This window comes from Humulus lupulus, chromosome 3 (genome assembly GCF_963169125.1).
Source record: "Humulus lupulus chromosome 3, drHumLupu1.1, whole genome shotgun sequence".
Classification (NCBI taxonomy): Eukaryota; Viridiplantae; Streptophyta; class Magnoliopsida; order Rosales; family Cannabaceae; genus Humulus; species Humulus lupulus.
Window position 1 is genome coordinate 205,674,251 of NC_084795.1, and position 13,537 is coordinate 205,687,787.

At 36.7% G+C, this 13,537-nt stretch overlaps 1 non-coding gene and 1 pseudogene across 1 annotated transcript; both read left to right on the top strand.

The window, feature by feature from the left end:
• Positions 1–12,803: 12,803 nt before the first annotated feature.
• Positions 12,804–12,908, top strand: LOC133828412 (small nucleolar RNA Z266). The gene has a single exon (XR_009891031.1). It is a non-coding gene; the product is annotated as a small nucleolar RNA Z266 (small nucleolar RNA).
• Positions 12,909–13,130: 222 nt separating this feature from the next.
• LOC133828419 (small nucleolar RNA Z266) lies at positions 13,131–13,227 on the top strand (annotated as a pseudogene).
• Positions 13,228–13,537: the final 310 nt, after the last annotated feature.

Below are 13,537 nucleotides of genomic sequence, written 5' to 3' on the forward strand. Positions count from 1 at the left end.
TTGTAATGTTTCTATTTTTCATTTTTGAAGTAAAAATTGTTCAAGATTATAAAACTTTATTATGTTATGCTTTCAAACTTAAGTTAGAACTAAGATCTCATGAAGTAGACACATTCGTGGTTTGAATTAGTTATTGTTTAATGTAATACTTATGGTTTATCAATCTATTGAGAATTACATTTTATGATTAATTTTGAATTTTTTTTATCAAAATACAATAATGAAAATCTTTTAATTAAAAAAAAACCATATAAGTATGCTTATCAAAATAAAATTTAAAATTTTATTACTATATGTTATGATTTAAAAACATATTATAAGCGTAAAAAATTGTTATGGTTTATATAATATAACAAACTAAAAATGTTATCAAAATAATCAAATGTAACAGTTGAAAAGTGTTATGAAAAAAGTACAAGATTAAACTTCAAGTTTATAACCAAAAACTTTATCTAAATGTTATTATTTGAATATTATAGCACCTAAAAATGTGTTATTGAATAGTTTAAGATGACACCGAACATAACATTAAAAAACTGTTATAGAAAAGACTGGACTTTTAATAACAGGGGCTATGTTAGCATTTTCAGAAGTGATATCAATAGTCCCGGTTAGCAGTTTTTAAGTGTTATGAATACTGTTTTTTCTTGTAGTGAATTTTTTATTGATTCTTAGAAATGGTTATAATTATTTGGACAAGGTATTGTGGTATGAATGGATGATGTTTCAGGGATAATATTTTCTATAGAAAAATATTATTAGAGAGCCTTTTATTATGTTCTTCATAAAAAAAATGAAGACGAAAAAAAAGAGAAAAAGAAAAAAAATAGAAAGACACAAATGCAATAGTTCTATCATTTTCAATTATGTTGTCTCTTGTATCCAAGAGAAAAAATGTATTTATTAATTTCATGTTTTATTTTGTGGCTCTTGGAATAAATGTAAAGATTGTTTATTTAACCTAAACCCGAAAAACTTGTTTTGTGGTACTCGTTATGGTGGTTGTCCAAATAGTTTATTTCCTATCTTCGTTTCAATAATTATTTAAGAGTTTGTCCTAAATATATACCCATTTTGGTTTCTTAAAAACAGGCATGGATGACATGGCAAACGTTTAATACATGTGGTTGACATCTGGTAGGAGTCTTGTTCGACCATCGACCAGAGAGATGTCTATGGCGCAACGCTCAATCTTTATATATGACCAGCCTGGTCGTATACTCGCTATATTTGGAGAAAAATTATGCAGTTATAATCATATCCGAAATTATCTCCCATGATTTCCTGAGTATCTGATTATTTAGGAAAGAATATTTGTAACAAATTAATGTAATCTTCCTTGAGCCTATAAATAGAGAAAGATAGCTCAAGGGGAGGGACTTTTGGCTTTCTAATTATTGGAGATTAGAGTTTTACGAGTGTATTAGAGCTATCACATTCGATATATTGCTTTGTTCTTCAGAGGTTTGTGAAACTCATTGAACCCTAGTTCTTTGATCACTCCTTTGAATCTTATATCAATAATAGCTCAAGTGGAGGTAAGTTATTACCAGATTCTGGGGCCGAACCACTATAAATTCTTGTGTGTGTTTATTGTTTTTGTCATTATTTTCATCTCAACATTTCTATCCACATCAAGCAATTTTGACTCCGTGTCAGTTGACCAAAATCTGGGTCAACATATTGTAATATATTTTATATTTGAAAATATTAATCTTAATTTAATTTGTGTTCAAAATTTCAAGAAATAAAATGTATTTTGACACACAAAAAATGAAGAAGAAAGAATAGAAAGAAATGACATTTTTAAAAAGCAATTGTTGAGCAAATTAGGCCCAAAACCGAGCCCAATCAAAAAGCGCTACGTGGCCTTTTGACCTCAGTCGCCTGCAGCTGTTCTCCACGTGCCCAACCACAGCCTGCCAAAGCCTCCAGATGTCGACACGTGCCCAAGTTGTCCCACCAGCGCCTGCCACCTTTTCCAAAGCCAATCTGAGCCTGCCACATGTCCCAGTTGCCCCATTTTTCTTTAGATTTTGAAGCCACTTTCTAATGCACGAAACACCCACTTTGGAGCAAAATTTTCTCTACAAATAGAGAACCAAAACCAGTGTAAAAGGGGGAGATTTTGGAATTAAGTGTGGAGAGTATAGTTACAGAGAAAAAACATTATTTTTCCTATTTTTCTTTCATCTCTTTTACACTTTTTTTGAGTGAAAGCAATGCCTATTTTAGGCTAAATTCTCTTGTGGAAAGGCTAGAGTGAAGTTCATGTTTCACATTATATTTTTAGTATATTGATTCTTCATTTTATTCTTCATTTCTATATATTTGTTACAATTAAATTTATTTTCTTCTAAATTTATTAGTGTGTTTTACATAAGTCTAGTCTTGCTCTTCTTATGTAATTTAGGCGCTTGATTTAATTTAGGATATTCGTTATACCATATAATTTTTACTGCATTCTGCCATTGGTATTTTGTCGCTCTAAGGTATATAATATGATAAGTTTTTAAAATTAGAAGTTATTATAATTTAATTAAGAACATATTTTAAGGTGAGCTTTATTATATATATTTTCCAACTATAATTAATGGTGTAGAATTATAGTTGAGTATAATGAATCAATTTTATTAAAATTTATATATGTTTGCATGAATGAAACTTATGCCTTCCATATTTTCTCTTTGATTCTAATTCCTCAATTTTATTTATTTAGTGTTTAAAAAAAATATATTCTTTTTCAAAATTTATTATTTCTAATTTACTAATCTTTCTTTTTAATTTTATTTTACCTCCATGTGGATACGACATAGCCTGATTATTACTGGGACTGCTTAGGAGTTTATTGGGCGATATCACCCCCTAGGGCCGCGACGCGCCTTCAAGATAGGGAGCACACCCAGGGCCTTCTGGGTATGCAGGCCGCGGTGCCCATGAGTTGGGTCGCAATGCGCCTCCACGTACCTAGAACTTTTGGGTTTTCTCCTCATCCTTCCCAGCCAAAAACCTCAAAAATTCAACCAAACTCTTAGCCAAATTCAGAACCAAATTTAGAATCCTTATCCCCACAATTTAAACATCATATCCAACCTTATCAACAATCTCTACCCTTCCTAACAGCCAAAACCAGCTAACCAAAACTAAGCCTCATGCAACTCAAACCTCTTAACATAAACTTAGTAGTAGTAGAGTATTAGACTAGAACTCTTACCTCAAATTGTAGCCTAGTTTCCCCAACAGTAATCTTGAATGAACTCAGCTTAATCCTTAGGTTCCCACAGCTGAATTTCCATGGTTCCAATCTTGAATTCATCATAATTCCTCAAGCTTAAGGGAGAGAGAGAACCGTGGGTGAGAGGGGGTGAGAATGAGCTGAGAGTCTTCCAAAATCTTTTGGTTATTACTTAGGATTTTACTGAGTTTCTCCCTTGCTTAAATAGAAGACTTCTTTGCCCCTCTAAGCTTATCGGTCCACTAAGGGTACTAAGGGGTAAAATGGTCATTCTGCTCCTAGTTCCCGCTAATTCCTCAAGTGTTCCTACCATTAATCAATTAACCCCGTCACGTCTAATTAATTACCAAATATTTGCTCATTATCTAGTAACTCCCAAAATATTTCTCTATGTTCCCAAAAATACCCCTAGGCTCTCCCCAAGCCGAGTATTAAACCCCGCTGTGACTATTTCGCTGGTCCGCTCACTAGGACCATCTCGAGCCATATGCTGCAAAGATATCCACATAATAATGTTGTCTCAATCATAAATGACATAGAATCACATTTAAGCCCTTAGTGGGCCAAAATTACAAATATGCCTTTATAAGCTATAAAGGGCCCACATGCCTATCTAATACTCATAAACATGCATATAATATATCCATATAATCATATTAATCATGCATGCCATGTATTTAACTAATTAAACATACACATAAACCAATTATGCCGTCCCAGCATACTAATCAAAGCCCTAAGCCATATTATTGATTTTGGGTCGTTACAATGTCTTCTTTTCTTTCTAACATGCAGGTGGAGAAATTGTTGAGAGTGTTACGGGCTCACAAGTTGGCTATTGGGTGGACACTAGCAGATATTATAAGGATAAGTCATTCGACAGTGATGCATAAAATCATGATGGAAGATGAGAGCAAGCCCTCTATTGAAGCTCAAAGAAGATTGAACCCAACTATGAAAGAGGTTGTGTGAAAAGAAATACTTAAACGGTTAGATGCTGGTGTGATTTACCCTATTTCTGACAGTGCATGGGTGAGCTTAGTGAAAGTGGTGTGAAAGAAAGGTGGTATGACTGTGGTAAACAATGAACATAATGAGCTCATCCCAACTAGAATTGTGATTGGATGGAGAATTTTCATAGATTACCACAAGCTGAATAAGGCGACAAGGAAAGATTATTTTCCTTTTCCTTTTCTAGATTAGATGCTTGACAGGCTTACGGGCCTAGTTAATACTGCTTTTTGGATGGTTATTCAGGGTATCATCAGATAGCCATTGCACTAAAAGATCAGGAGAATACCACTTTCACTTCTCCCTATGACACTTTTGCTTTTCAGAGAATGCCATTTGGGCTTTGCAATGCCCCGCTACCTTCCAACGATGTATGATGGCAATATTTTCTGATATGGTTAAGAAGAGTATTGAGATCTTTATGGAAGACTTCTCAGTTTTTGGGCCATCATTTCATGAATGCTTGAAGCATTTAGAAGTGGTGTTGCAGCGATGTGAGGAATCTAATTCTGTCTTGAATTGGGAAAAGTGTCACTTCATGGTGAAGGAGGTAATATTTCTTGGGCACAAAATTTCCAGAAGATGTATTGAGGTAGACCCAGCAAAAATTTCAACTATTGAAGATTTTCCACCTCCTGTTTCAGTCAAAGGGGTAAGAAGTTTCCTTGGGCATGCTGGGTTCTATAGAAGATTTATCAAGGATTTTTCGAAAGTCTCAAAGCCTCTCTCTACCTTTTTAATGAATGGTGTTACATTTGACTTTAATGATGAGTGCCTTAATGCATTCAAGGTACTTAGGAGAAGTTAACTTCAACACCAATTGTTGTTGCACCTAATTGGGTTCTCCCTTTTGAGTTGATGTGCGATGCGAGTGATAATGTTGTGGGAGCAGTTTTGGGGCAGCAGGTTGACAAGGTATTCAGTCTATATACTATGCTAGTAAGACTCTCAATGATGCACAACTTAATTATGCAACTACAGAGAAAGAGCTTCTAGCCATTGTGTATGTCTTTGACAAGTTCATGTCATATCTCATTGGTAACAAGGTGATTGTATACACTAAACATTCAACCATTACGTATTTAATGACCAAGAAAGATGCCAAGCCCCGTCTCATTAGATGGGTATTATTACTTCAAGAGTTTGACATAGAATTTCGTGATAAAAATGGCACATAAAATCTTGTAGCATATCACCTGTAATGGCTTGAAATATAGGAGAGCAAAAATGCCAAGGAAGTGTAAATAAATGATTACTTCCCCGATGAGAAAGTATTTGGGTATGTGATAGTTCTATGATGCCACGGTTTGCTGATTATGTGAATTTTTTGGTAGCTAAGAATGTGCCTCCTAAGATGTCAAGGCAATAGTTGAAAAAGTTCTATTCCAAGGTGAAGCACTACTATTGGGAGGAGCCTATTATTTATAGGCACTGTGTTGATCAGGTAATAAGACATTGTGTGCCAGAAGATGAAATCGATTCAATTCTTACTCATTGTCACACTTTGAAATGCGGTGGGCATTTTGGAGCTTCAAGGACAGCAGCAAAGGTATTGCAATGTGGTTTTTATTGGCCAAGTTTGTTTAAATATGCTAATACTTTTGTGAAGGCTTGTGATCACTATCAATGTACTGGAAACATATCAAGATGGAATGAAATGCCAATGAATGTGATTTTAGAAGTTAAGCTTTTTGATGTTTGGGGCATTGATTTCATGGGCCCTTTTCCATCGTCTTACAACAATCAATTCATCTTGCCAGCGAATGATTATGTATCTAAGTGAGTTGAGGCAGCAACAACTCAAGCTAATGATGGTAAAGTGGTCTTAAACTTTCTGCACAAACACATATTCACCCAGTTTGGTACTCCCCGAGCTATCATTAGTGATGAAGGGAGTCATTTTTCTAACAAGAAACTTGATTCTCTTCTTGCTTGATATGGAGTCTATCAGTGAACTGCTTTTCCTTATCACCCTCAATCAAATGGTCAAGTGAAAATTTTGAATCAAGAAGTGAAAAGCATCCTTGAGAAGACAATGGATAGTTCAAGGAAAAATTGGTCCAAGAAGTTTGATGATGCACTTTGGGCTTATATGATGACATTTAAAACCCCTAATCGAATGGAAAGGCTTGTCACTTGCCAGTTGAATTAGAGCATAGTGCCTATTGGGCCATGAGAAAGTTGAATATGGATGAGAATGCACCATGAAAAAATAGTCTAATGAAGTTGAATGAGCTTGATGAGTTTCAGAATGAAGCCTATGAGAATGTAAAGATCTACAAGAAATGCACCATCATGGCATGACAGGAACTTGTTTCGTAAAGAGTTTCAACCAAGGCAGCATGTAATTTTATTTAATTCAAGGTTGAGATTATTTCAGGGCAAGTTGAAATCAAGGTGGTCTAATCCATACATTGTTCTAAAAGTATTACCTTATGGATCGGTGGAGGTACATGGAAAGAACAACGAAACATTCAAAGTGAATGGTCAACGTTTGAAGCGATACTTGGGGGGTACCGTTGATAAGGCCAAGTCTATCAATGTAACACCCTAGATAGCCAGGACCGTTGCACTATGTACTTTAAATAGTGCTAGACTTGCTAATCAAGTTATTTGGCCATAAACATGTAACTAAAAGTGATTAATGAATTAGGGTTAAAAGTTATGGTAAAAAGGAATGATCATTTCATTAAAATGTTTAACATCGTACATGGGATCCCAACTTATGGCTGGTACAGCTTCCCTTTTCCCTTACCTGCACCACATAGCACCTGTGAGCCAAGGCCCAGCAAGAAAACTTAAACATGCTCATAAGAAATTAATAGCATATTACATAATCATAATCAACATGCATAGTAGTAATAACCCTACTCAAGAATGCATTCAATCCAATAAGTGACTATGGAGTCACACTGTGGCCCGTTGCCCTATATAAGTGACTGTAGAATCACCCCGGGGCCCATTGCCCTATCCTCTATATAACCAGCCTTAGGGCTGGCCAAGCGTACCTAACGCTTTATTTTCCAAATGACCATTAGGTCGGTCAACCGTATACCAGCTCATGGATAGGCCTAACCATATCGGGCAGTGCTCAGTGAGCTATTGCCGCCCTTGAATTATAATTCAAGCCTTTCGGCTAGTGCTTAGCATGCTATTGCCACCCTTGACTCATTAGCCAAGCCTTTTCAATCAAATAATACAAATAAGCATACATCATATACCACAAGTATGCACAACATAGTTAACATGTCTAATAAAACAGTCCAAGCATGGTAATAACCATGATCAATAACTAGGCCAAGCCCTAATCACATATATCACATAATAGGGGCATTTTTCTTACCATTGGTCCAGGCACTGGCTAAATAAAAATGACCCTTGAGCATGTCCCCCTTCTGAGCCCTAGTGGTACCCTAGTCACAACCACAATAAATGATATTCATCAATATTGAGTAAATAGAGGATTTCGAAATAGGTCCTAGCCTTCAGGACCTCAAATTCTACTAAATCGGGTAATAGAATTCTTCTCGAACCCTTAGGTTTGAGTTCGCACAACTCGAAACCTCACTTGGAAAACTTTTCGAACTAGCATCATGGCGCACCCCTGAAAGGTCACGGCGCGCCTCAATTCAGAGAGCCCTTCAAGCTATCTCCCTGGACACGCGCTACGGTGCCAAGACAATTCAGAGAACCGCCCTAGCCTTTAAGTTCAAGTCGCGGTACTCCAAGAACAGAGCTGTGGCACAACTCACCGAACCCAGGTTTTCAAAGCTTTTCTCCAAGGAAAATCTCACAAAATTCACCCTAACTAACAACCAAAGTAAGAATTGAGTTATAAACTCAAAGCAATTCATACAGAACGACAATATAACACCACAATATAACCAAAATCTCCATAGAAACCCATAAATCCCATCTTGAGCTTTGAAACTCAAGAACACCAAAAATGAAAAAGGAAACCCAGAGATTACAGGACCAAAAATGTTACCTCAGTGGGGATTCACCCTCCTAACTGCACCTTAAACAGTTTCCTAGTTATATGATCTCCTCCAAGCCTTTAAATTCAAGAATCCTTCTTCAAAAATCTCAAAACCCCAACACCCACTAATAGAGAAAGAGAGAACCAAGAGAGAGAGAGTGTGAGTTGAGAGTAACCAAGCGGGTCACTTTCCAAGCGTCAAAAAGCTGATTCACTTTCCAAAGCTACCAAGCGGGTCATGAAGACCCCTGATAAGACTCCCTCTCAGAAAAAGGTGCAAACACCATCGTGCAAATCAGGAAAAAGCAAAGGACTTTCTGCAGAAGAGGTAACCCATACGGCCACTACACCAGAGCTAGCCACCCAAGCAGAGCCCAAGAGGGCGTTGTTGAAAACCCTACAGAGGAGGCCCACGGACCTTTGAAGAAATACCTGGTCATCCAGCAAGGACATATAAAAAGGGTGTCCACCTCCCAAACTGAATTCATGGATACCCTATGGACCAAATCCCTAGATTACATCACTAGCATCAGTATTCATGATGTGGCTAGGGTAAATAATTTATAATTTACTTGTTATAAATTTCTTCTTTTCATATTGCAGGGTATGCTGCTCTCAGCTATGCTCATTACCGAGCCAAGGGGGTGAGCAAACATGTGGTTGGCTTATTGAAAGAGTCTGAGGATGAAGCCTCTCAGGTTCCCCAACTAACTGAGCAAGTCTAAAAACTTCAGCAGACCATTGAGCAAATTTCCAAAGACAACGAGGGGCTCAAGACTGCCACCGAGCAGAGGAATCTTGATGTCAATCTACTTGAGAGGAAAGTGGAGGAGCTGAAGGACATTGCCATGAGGAATGCTGCCGAGGGAAGAGCCATTCAGGAAGAGATGGATGAACTAGTGAAGGCCCTTGATTAAGAGAAAGCTTGCAGCGTTGCTGATGTTGCGGCCTATGAGGCTTTTGGAATAAACACTTTCTATTGCTTTTGGGTGTGCAATAACGAGGTGGATTACAGCTATGTGGGGGAGGCTTTTAATGAGCTTATGCAATATTGTACTCAGCGAGAACAAGCTGAGGCCCACTGTGTCCACTGAACAAGTTCTAGTTGTGCAGGATCCTGCTTTCTCAGTTGCCGAACAAGACAACCCTCCTGCTCCCGAGGATTCTACTTTGCCCTCCGTTCTGAATGTTTCAGCTAACACTTCTGTTCTTGCCAACTAGCCTCAAGACTTGCTTGCCGACCAGCTTCAAGACCAACTGACTTCCCAGACTCAAGACCCTTGAAACACTTAAAAATGGCTGAGCCGAGCAGCCTCGAGCAATATTTTACTTTGATCAAAAGAGAATGGTTGAGTCGAGTAGCCTTTAATCTCAAGAAATATTTTACTTTTCTATAAAATTCTTCTCATTTTAACTATATATCTGCTTGTGCCTTTATTTTTTCTTGCTACTCGGCGTATACTGTTTTTGGAGCTGTGCGACTCTGTAAATCGGAGCTGTTCAATTTTTTCGAATGGGTTGTAAACAAAAATTATTCAACCCTGTCTACTGCAATTTTTTTATGGCTCTTTTAGTTGCATGGTATATACTGAGAAATGCGCAAGCACTTTAACATTAATAAAGATTAACGTTTTTAAGTCCTTTTAATTACACGTTTTTTCTTATGTTTGTCCATGTATGACTATGGTGCCCCCCAAGTGACCGAGCAGGATTCATAACACATGGGTTATCTTCTTGGTCACTTATTAATTGACCAGAGATGCTCGTAATAACCTGCCCGGGACCACTTAGGTTTGCCAAAACCTGAAAAGGTCTCATACAATGTCGACAATCCAGGACATAAATCACTATTTAGGAAGGTAATCATTGCAAAGTAGTGTTTGTAAAAATGGACAAAAATCGTGTCTTATTTAACCATACAAGCTGCATCGCTACACTGTAGCTTACATTCATAAATATTAATTATTACAATAAATGGACAAATCGTGCCTATGCATAATTAATAAAGCTAATTTTGGCTGGTCGGTGGTAGGGCAATCCGTGCATGTACCGGCTAGTCAACGATTACAGGAAAGTAATCTCTATTGGCAGTACTTCCCTAGGTGTCCCCCATTCCAGTAATAGGGGACAGGTACTAACTAGAGATCTTGGTCATACCATCCCAGCTTGTACGGGCCAAGCGGTACTATTTCCATAACCTGGTAAGGACCTTCCCAGCTTGGACCTAGCACTCCTGTCGAGGCATCTCGAGTTTCTGGGAATAGTCTTCGTAGGAATAAATCACCCATGTCGAACTTTCTTTCCTTAACTCTGAAGTTGAAGTACCTGGCAACCTTTTGCTGGTGGGCAGCCAAGCGTATGTTGGACTTTTCATGTCTCTCTTCAATCCGGTCTAAGGATTCGGCCAGCAATTGGTGGTTACAATCTTGGTCGTATGTTGTACACTGGTGGGATGTTGGAGCTACCTCTACTGGTAGCATTGCTTCATATCCATATGCAAGTGTAAATGGGGTATCACCAGTAGTTGTTTGCTCAGTAGTCCTGTATGACCAGAGTACCTCGAGCAATCTCTCAGGCCAGTTTCATTTAGCCTCTTCTAGACGCTTCTTCAAAGTGTCTTTGAGAGTTCTGTTAACTGCTTATACATGCTTGTTTGCTTGAGGATGCAAGATTGCTGAGAAACTTTTTGCAATGCTATGCTTGGCACAAAAATCAGTAAACAGTTGGCTGTCAAATTGGGTGCCATTGTCGGACACAATCTTCTAAGGTAGACCAAATCTGTAGAATATATTTTTCACCACAAAGTCCAGTACTTTTTCGGAAGTGATGGTTTCTCGTGGCTCAGCTTCCGTCCACTTTGTTAAGTAATCAACTGCCACGAATGCATACTATACTCCCCCCTTTCCCTTTGGTAACCAACCAATAAGGTCAATTCCACAAATAGCAAAGGGCCCTGGACTTTGCATTTGAGTAAGCTCGTTTGAGGCTGCTTAGGGTATCTTGGAAAACCTTTAGCACTTGTCATAACTTCGAACATATGCAAAGGCATCTTCGTTCATAGTTGGCCAAAAGTAGCCTTGCCTTAAAATCTTCTTAGACAGACTTTGCCTCCTTGCATGGTTCCCACAGAAACCCTCATGCACCTCCTCCAGCAGCCATCCACTACAACAAATAACCCTTTCTACAACACATGATCATAACTTTATTATAAAAGTATTATAATAGGTGAATGAAATAAGCGGTACAATAAAATAAAAGAATAAACGGAATAAAAAAAAGTATCATAATAAATATAGGGTTTGTTCGGTAAACTTGATTTAAACACTTTTATCATTAAATAATTATAAATTTCAAAACAACACAAGAAAATGTATTTGGTATTCTCATTTCAATTTTAATTTTTTTTTAATTTTAATTAAAATTTATTAATTTTTAAAACAAGATTTTCACACTTTTAAAATTTTTTAAAACTTATTTCCATTTCTTCTCTTTCTTCTTCTCGTAGCCATACAAGAGCCAAACTCTCTCCTCAATCATCAATGGCTTCTAAGCTCCCTCCAAGCTTTGTTCAGGTACATCCGTATCTCATCTCCTCTTATTCCCTTATCTCTTTCATCATCTCTCCCTCATATGATTTTTTTCAATCTATTTCTGATTTTTTTAGGATTAGGGTTTGTGGTTTGTAATTTTTTCTGATCTATTATTGTTATTCTACAGTTTTTTATGATTATTTTTCTGATTTTATTACGATTTGCTGACTTGAAGATTATGGGCTTGAATCTAGGTTTTAATTTGCAAAAATAAACAAGGAAGAAGAGGAGAAGAGGTCGAGAGGAAAGGGAGAGAGTTTGTAAGAGTTTGTAGTTCTGTGCTTTTTTCCTTTGCGGTTGATTTTCATGAATGGTACATCATCTACATGCTTATTTCTCTTTTTGTATTGAGAATTCTTTCCATTTTATCCATTTCATATTTCTCCTGAGGATATTCCTTTTTACTTTGAATGTGAACGTCTATTGGACGAATCCAATTGTAGCTTTTTTTTTGTTTATATATGTTTCGGCTATTTCTAAGATGGTTTTAACTAAGAATAGTTTGATCATACTGTTTCTGGTAAATGAGCATTGGATTGGGAAAGAATGACGAAACAATTTGATGTGTGAAGGAGAACTTCTCATTCGATTTCTTCATTGTTTTAAGTAATAAATTTTGTTAAGCTCAGCCCTTGGGATCCCTTTCCTCAATCATGGAAGTGTGTTGAGTCATAGCTACGCAAGAGCAATATGCTGATTTGGGAAGGTCTTTTAAGGGTTCTCGTTTTGAGACCTTCCCAGTTTTACCACTTTAAATTTCTTCCTAGGGCATATCCCTTTACTATGGATCTGAATTTTTCCCATTTGTCAAACCCTATTGGGCACTAGCTTAGTTTCTAGTGTATCCTTTCTAAGTTTTGGCTAATGGGATTTTAGGTCTTTATAGTTGCTCTGGGGGAATGCCTTTTATTTTGAAATGCTAACATTTTCCTACCTATATTTTAGATTTTTTTCAAGTGATTTATTAATTTCGATTTGCTGTGTTTGGAATTGGCAAGAATGATGATTCAATTAGATGTGTGAAAAGGAGAACAAAAACTCCTTTCATGAACTCAAAACATTTGAGGCATTTGAATTGTCTGACTTGTTTACCGCAACACCTATATTAAGTTTCTGGTCTTAGTTGGTCACAAACACTTCCCTGGCATAGCATGTATGTGTTTGTTTGTTTTTTTTTTTTTTTTTTTGAATTCTTTCCATTTTATTTATGTTACTTCTGGAGATATCCCTTGTTACTCTAGTCCAGTAGCTTTTTTGCTATTATATATATGTTTTGGAATGGTTTGTTTGTATTGGTTTTGGTAATTTTGTAATGGATTGGGCAAGAATGACGAATCACTTAGATGCGTGAAAGGATAACTCTTTATTGAACTCAACTTTGAGGCATTTGAATTGTCTGACACATGCCTGTCACAACCATCCTCACCATATAAATGTCTATACATTAGAGCTATAGGGAGTATCTCAAGCATCTTTAGCTTAATCTTGAGATCAAGTTGTTATATCAACTTGGATAGAAATGGTCTTACTCTTAATTACTATTAAGCTAAAATATTGAAGAAAAAAAAATGTAACAAATTTTATTGACTTAATGTATAATTTGTTTATACTTCTAGTTTTATTATTTCATTTTGAAAACTCTAGCTAGCAATTTAGTCTGCCAATTTATTTATCCTTAATGGAATACTGGTTTTTTTAATGTATCAGTCATTTTTTCTCTTT